The following is an 8103-nucleotide window of genomic DNA, read 5'->3' as shown; positions in this document are numbered from 1 at the left end:
CTGGGGAGAGAGATAGCTTGGGATACAAAGAGGCCTTTTTCTTCTGACCTTCAAAGCCTGCCCACACTCATCCTCACTAACTGGCTCAGATGGAGTTGTTTGTTACCCAGGTGTACAGGAGTGAGGCCTTTTGTCTGCCTGTCCAGACAATGAGAGAGACTTCTTCCAACAGGCCTGGGATGGAAAGAAACCCTCAGGTTACACTGGGAACAGTGAGGGGAGCCCTGGAACATGCACTGTCTTGAAAGCAGTCTCTGTGTTATGAAATTATTGTCGTGAACACAAATTTCCTAGCTTGGTGCCATTCATCATAGCTACTCTGGAGCTTCACCTATAGGAATACATCTATACATACACAAAAATATGACGGTACAGGCTCTTTTTGAGGGGGCAGGTCCTGAGGTTGAACTATGAGCCTAATCATTGTCCCTGAGCTCCTTTTGCTCAAGAGTAATATATTAAGCTTGAGTCACAACCTCACTTCTGGGTTTTTCTGTGATCTCTTCGAAGTAACAGTGTCATGTACTTTTCTACACTGGCTGGATTCAAACTAAGATATTCTACATCTCAGCCTCCTAAGGAGGTGGGATTACAGTCAGCAGCCACTGGTACCTTTCATTTCTTCTTGATTATTTAATCTGGACAATCTTGACTTTTTAGCAGGGTCATTCCAATGGTTTGAATTTATAACTAAACTACACAATGCTTATTATAGCTGCTTTCTCTGATAAGGATTTTCTCTCCTCAGCTTCTGCTCTGGTCACAGGTTTGGGGCCAAAAGTGAAAAATGAGTATCACAGGATTTGGGAGCTAATATCCACAGAACATGCCAATTCTCTCACATAGCATTGAGCTGCAGTGAATTTACTGTCTCAGGATGAGAGGACCGAAAGCTGGAGTGATCCATACTGTCTGCATTGCTCCTTTTGCCTATAAAATGATCTAATAATCATGAGTGTTTTGTGTCTCCAACCTTAAGTATCTAGAACATATAAGTAACATCTTCCTATTTCCGTTTTTCTCTAGTACCTCTTGAGATTTAGACTATTTGTGTGGAGCAGCTACTTGGCAAATCCCTGAGGAAAGCCACTTGAAGCCTCCTCAGGAAATTGCCGTTCAAAGCCAGCTGAGCAGGAAAATCTGGGAGAATCTTATCTCGAATAAACCACCAGAGAACCAGAAGTGAAGCAGTGGTCCAGAGGGTAGAGCTCCAGCTTTGAGAGAGCAAGCCGAACAGGAGATACAAGCCAGATCATGCATGAAAGCCTGGGTGTTGCTTATGTCCAATTAACGACTAGATTGCTAGAAGTGGAGCTGCGGTGGTGGTAGAGCCTCAGCCTTGAGCAAAACAGCTCCGCAATACATCGGGCCCTGAATTTAAGCCCTGGGATGACCACAAAAAAATTCAAAAAGATAAGGCCAAGTTTATGTATCAGGGCCTTATCTACTTATGTGTGTATGTATATTACCTCCCCAAGTGCAAACAGACATATCCAATGCTTCTGCTTTTATTTACTGGTTTATTTTTCAGATATGCTAGTTGCACATGCTGCATCATTTTCTTCATTTCAGGCCCATCGATTTTCTCTCCCAGGTTTCCAGGCCTGTGTCCTTATATGATGCACAATTAAACTCTCAGTAGCCTTTATTTACATTTTATTATGAGGCCAATGCAGGAACAGTCACAAATCAAGCAGGGGAAGAGAAGATGCAGTTTCATAGAAGTAACTGGTATTCAGAAAATTAAACTTGGGAACAAAAAATGGTAGCATACTTATATACAAACTACCATTAAGAAAAATATGAGGGGGCTGGGAATATGCATTAGTGAGCGAGTGCTTGCCTAGCATGTAAGCAGCCCTGGGTTTGATTCCTCAAGAGCACATACACAGACAAAGTTAGAATTGGTGCTGTGGCTCAAGTAGTAGAGTGCTAGAGACAGTGTAAAGAGATAGCTAGGTAGGTAAGTAGGTAGATAGAAAGAAAAAAAGAAAGACAGAAAGGAAGAAAAAAAGAAAGAAAGAAAGGAAGGAAGGAAGGAACGAAGGAAGGAAGGAAGGAAGGAAGGAAGGGAGAAAGGAAGGAAGGAAGGAAGGAAGGAAGGAAGGAAGGAAGGAAGGAAGGAAGGAAGGAAGGAAGGAAGGAAGGAAGGAAGGAAGGAACAAACAAAGTAGACAGATGAATCTGGTCTTGAACTTCAGAAGGAAAGAAGGGAACACTTCCCAGTCATCAGGCCTTCTACAGTATGCCAGGACGCCAGCATCGCCTTCACACAACCACAGAACAGGAAGACTATCTCTGTCCCACTTCTCAGGCAGCAAAGAGCCCCAGAGTCAAGAGGGCAGAGCCAGGTTCTAATTCAGGTGCTTGGAGACAAAAGGGAAAGAGCCCTGCCTCTCATTGGACTTGGGATTTGCATTGATGATGTGGAAAATGAAGGAAGGAGAATGTACTGGCAGAGATAGAAGAAGGGCCTTCAAATCTGACAGATGGAGAGTCAAAAACCCACACCCTAAGACCAGAGAGCAGGGTTTTTCTACTTTGTTCCTCTCCTCTCCCCCACTAAACTGGCTCTCTATTGGTAATGAAAAGATTGTCTTAGGCTTCCTTCACCTGAGGGAGGAAGGTTAATTAGTCACTGTTTGAAGAGGCTGAACATAGCTTGACCCTGGTGTAACTCTAACATATGTTTCAGACTTCCCCCCATTGCTGGCTGTGCCTGGAATGAATTAAGTAGTTTAGCAGGTCACTTCCTTGTTGAGTGTGAACATTCAGCCTCCTAATCCTGCAGGCCTAGGTCTCTGCACCTAGCCTGGCTTTTGAAACTTTTTTTCTGTTCTTCAAATACAGTATTACACTGGAGTTCTTCCTGCTAACAAGACTAGGGCTTGTAATCCTGAGAACTACATTTGAACCCAGGATGGGTCAATAATAGTTCTTTCCTTCTTCTATAGCTTGAGAACTCTAAGAACATTTAAAGTGCAAGTAACTTCTCATCACCAAGGGAAACACAACATGCTATTGAACATCTGACCTTCACAAGTGAAAGTCAGAGTGTCATAGATTTTCCTGTCCTGGCTGGCTTCACCCTTTGATCCTGAGACCTCAGCCTCCTGAGCTACAATGATGGGGGTGAACAACTGGTGCTCTGCTAGGTTCAGAATTGTAATGATATTGATAATACAAGTCACCTGCTTATCACAAAGGGATTGGGGAGCATATTAAGCCTTTCAACAATGGACCTTTCAGGACCTTTCAGAACCCTGTAGGACACAAGGTTATAATGCTAGAGTCTGAGACGGTGGGCATATAGATGTGCTACACTTGAACCTTGAGCTCTGACTCCAATTCTGGTGTACATCACCATTAATTTTCCAATATAATGTTCTCATAATTAGTAAGTAGGAAAAGTATTTTCATTATTCCTCACCATTTTTCCAGTTGTGCGTCTCAAACTGAAGCCTGGGCGCTGTGCCTGAGCTCTTCAGCTCAGGGCAAACATCTACCCCTTAAGCCACAGCACCACATAGGGTCTTTTGGTGGTTCATTGGAGGTAAGAGTCCAACAGGCTTTCCTTCCTTAGGCTATCTTCATACTGGGGTCTTCAGATCTCAGCCTCCTGAGAAGCTAGGGTTCCAGTTGTGAGCCACAGGCATCTGGCCTAATGTTTTTGCCAGAACTGGTGCTTTAACTTAGGGCCTGGGTACTGTCTCTGAGCTAGGTTTTCTCAGGCTTAGGACTCTACCACTTGAGCCACTCCACAGCTTCTGGCTTTTTCTGTGTATGTGTCAGTGAGGATTCAAACCCTGGCATTCATTCATGCTGAGCAAGCTCTCTACCAATAAGCCACATTCCCAGTCCCCTTACAATTTTATCCCTCAACTTGCCTATCCTCAAGAAAATGCTTCTGAGTATAAATCATCTAATGAAATCCCTATTTGTCTAAAGATAAATAAGGAAAACTCATACTGGGGACAGACTCTAAGTATGTGATGACTGTGACAAATACTTCCATTTAATTATGTTTCATGTTTCAACACTTAATAAAGTATTAATAAACAATGAGTCAATTTTCTAAATTATTGTGTATAATTTTATAATAGATGTACAAAACATAATAAACATCATGTGTATAATAATACTAAATATAACAAACAATAAAATAATAAAATAATACAAAATCAATAATAATAATATGGAATAAACATACATATTCATATATATATCATATATTACACATGTATATAAATATTTTTTTCCATTGCAGGGCTTTAAATCAGGCCCTGGGAACTCTAGCCTGAACTTCTTTTCCTCAAGGACAGTGAGCTTTGCCTTCACCCATGGTGTAAAGTAGTTACCTGAACAGTGAGCTCAAATCCTATCAATGGAAGAAATACTGGCCCCAGTTCCAAGAGAGTGATTTAATATTTTTAATATTTTAATGGACACAAGTATGTTTACTCAGTGCCATTAATAAAAAAGCAGTGTAGATTTTTGTACAGCTATTCAGAAATCCTTCCCTTACCCCCAAATTGCTTCTTGAGTACATTATTTTTGTACGTTTTTTATTGTAAAAATGTTGTACAGAGCGGTCACAGTTACATGAGCAAAGTAATGAGTAGATTTCCTATTGAGCATTGTTGCCTCCTCCTTTGTTTTCCCCCTACCATCCCTCCCCTCCCATCTCCACAACTACATTTCCCTGCTGAGGTCAGTGACTTAATTATTTATTTTTGGCTTGACATGGGGTTTGAACGCAAGTAGTGGCAACTCTGCACCTTCCCTCACATTGGTACGGATTTACTAAGACCCTGAGTTGAAATCCCAGGCTAGGAAAAAAAAAACTGGCAGAAATTCCAAACCAGGGAGCTTTATTTTTTAAATTTAGTTAATTAATTAATTTTGCCAACCACGGTGCTTGAAATCAGTTTGTGGTAACTCTGCCTCAGCTTTCAACTCCCTAGTCTGGGGTGCAGCCTTCTGACCCATAGCCGATCCTTGGACCCTAGGCACACAGGGCTTGCAGGAAGAAATATAAAAAAGTGAGACAGCAAAAAAATGGGGAGCTGTAGAGGGCTGGTGGGGGTTACAATTTTTTCTTTTCACGGTTACCATTCTGGTCTGAATGACACGGCTGCAAAGTGGACCTGACCTGCCATTGCTCATGGCTGGCAGGCTATCAGGGACTCCATAAGCCAACATGTCAACACAGACCCTGGGTTAAAATCCTGATCCTTACACATACCAGTGGTGGGAGATCACAAGAGACTCGTTCCTATTCATAAGAATACCTTTTGAAAGAGTAGTTCATGCATTTGTCTAGTCTACAATTGGATGCAATAATCCTAGGATGCTAACTGACTTTAATTAATAGTTTATTAGGCATGAAAAGAATAATATTATTTCAATTGCAATATAAATACCTAAGAGTTGGTAGGAACATAGTAGATGTCATTCAATCATAGATAGATGGCTCTGGCACTCTTTAGCTATATATATTTATTTGCATACCACCGTCTGCTTATCCATGTATTTCTGTTTTGATCAAACTTGTAGCTCGATCTCAACACCTGGGAACAACCTGACTGTTTCATTGGCTAGAGGCTGCTGTGCTCACACTCACTCATTTATTTATTGGGCCTGTTAGGCCCTGTGTTCAGATCCCAACACGGCCAAAAATTTAATCTTGAATTAATAAGCCAAGTGTGACACATGTTTTCCTTTTCTGTGAGAGTCCTGGGTGTCAGGTATGATGGAGAACACATCTACAAATCTAGATGCTATGTGATAGGATACAAACAATGTAATAAGTGGTATAGATGTCACCAGAAACAATAAAATAAATGGTAAATACATAAATAAAACAAGAAATAAAATGAATAACCACTCCAAACACGATATAGACTGAACATCTGTATGGAAGTATAAATCCTATCTTTAAAATGTATATAAGGATTATGTTTTCCACACCTGAGGCAATGGCAGGAAATCCTGAGATACTGATTTCTGGACCAGGCAAAGTCATGAAATGTGATCGATCTCATCCTTAAATGAGTAGCTTGTGCAGGATATGAGTAGGAAATGATAGGAAAGACTCATGGGGTATCACTTGTTTGTAAAGAAGTATTGATTAAGTGTGACAAAAATCATAACAGTCATGAAATTTAGGCATCTGGAAAGATCCAAGAATCAGTAGACACATGGTAGATTACATTCCATCACAGGCCACTGTCTCTCCTACTGTATATAAATATGTACTTATTTATATACTACCTTAAACTTACGAATGGATGACTGCTGTGTTGTGCCCTCCCCCCACCTCCCTAACTGGGGGCTCCATCTCAGGTCCTGGGAACAGCCTTGCTCCTTAGTGGCTTATAGGCTGTTGTGCTCCCTTGGACCCATTCGTCAATTGGGCCTGATAGGTCCCGAGTTCAGATCCCAGCAGTGCCAAAATATTCATCCTGATGTCAGAAGGCAATCGTTGCACCTATTTTCCTTTCCTGTGCAAGTCCTGGGTCTCAGCTAGGATGGAGAATCCATGGGCTACCCTGTGGCCATGGGAATAGGTTGTTATCCATATCAGCACAGTTATACCTGTCATCATATACTCAAGAACGTACACAATACATCCATGAATAACATACAAAAGAGAATAACTACACTAAATGCACAATGCAGTCCACACACGGATGGGAATATATATCCCATGTTTAAATGATGCATTCAGGACTATTGTGGTGTATGATTTTTTGGATGAATTTTTGAAGTCGATTGGCCAAAATTTTGTTGAGAAGTTTTCCATCAAAGTTCATCAAAGAAATGTGTCTATACTTGTCTTTCTTTGATAAGTCCCTGCCTGGTTTTGAGATGAGAATTATGGTGGCTTCATAGAATGAGTTTGGTAGTGAACTTTTTCTTTCAATTTCAGGGAAACATTGGAGGAGTATTGGTGTGAGTTCTGCTTTGAAGGCCTTGTAGAATTCCGTTGTAAATCCATGTAGTCCTGGGATTTTCTTAGATGGGAAGTCTCTTATTGCTGTTTCTATTTCAATGCTTGACATGGACCAGTTAAGATGGTTTAACTCATCTTGGTTTATTTTCAGCATGTCGATCTTTGCTAGGAAGAGGTCCATTTCTTCCAAGTTCTCAAACTTATTAACATAAAGTTTTGAGAAGTATTCCCTTATAATGTTCTGAATCTTGGTTATTTCTATGATGATGTTTCCATTCTCATCTCTGAGTTTATTTATTTGGGTGTGTTCTCTGATTTTTCTGATAAGATTTGCTAAGGGTCTGTCAATTTTGTTAATTTTTTGAGAAAACAATTCTTTGTTTTGTTGATTCTTTCTATGATTTTTAAAATTCCAATTCGTTTAATTCTGAGTTAATTTTAATTATTTCTTTTCTTCTACTGGATTGTGGATTATCTTGTTGCTCTTTTTCAAGAAGGCTCAGATGTCTCATTAAATTGTTGGTTTCCGATCTCTCCAATTGTTGATGTAGGAAATCGGAGCTATAAACTTGCCTCTGAGTACTGCCTTTGCTGTGTCCCAGAGAAGCTGGAAATTTGTGGGTACATTTTTGTTGACTATCATGAACATTTGAATTTCCTTTCTAATCTCTTCCATGACCCACTGGTGATTGAACAGTGTGTTGTTGTTCAGCCTCCATTTGTTACAGGATTTCTATGGTGAATTTTGGTGTTTAGTTCCTCTTTTATTCCCTCGTGGTCTGAGAGAATGCAAGGTAAAAACACATTGCTTTTGAATGGAAAAGTTTGCTTTGTGACCTAAAATGGGGTCTATTTTGGAAAATGTTCCATGTGCTGCTGAGAAAAACGAGTATTCTGATGTTGCTGTGTGAAATATTAGGTGGATATCTGTTAAATCTAGTTGATCCATGTAGTTTTTTAGATCTGTGGTATCTCTGTTGAGTTTTTGCTAAGTTGATTTATCTAGTAGGGATAGTGGTGTGTTAAAGCCCCCAACAATGTCTTTGGATCTATAGGAGCTTTGGGGGAAAGTAGTGTTTCTTGGATAAATCTGGGTGCTCTTTTTTTTTGGCCAATAGATATTTAGATTTGTAATATCCTCCTGAATG

This window comes from Dipodomys merriami, unplaced genomic scaffold, assembly GCF_024711535.1.
Source record: "Dipodomys merriami isolate MVZ:Mamm:240054 unplaced genomic scaffold, mDipMer1.0.p SCAF_211, whole genome shotgun sequence".
NCBI classification, from domain to species: domain Eukaryota; kingdom Metazoa; phylum Chordata; class Mammalia; order Rodentia; family Heteromyidae; genus Dipodomys; species Dipodomys merriami.
Note: the sequence above shows the minus strand (reverse complement) of the source record.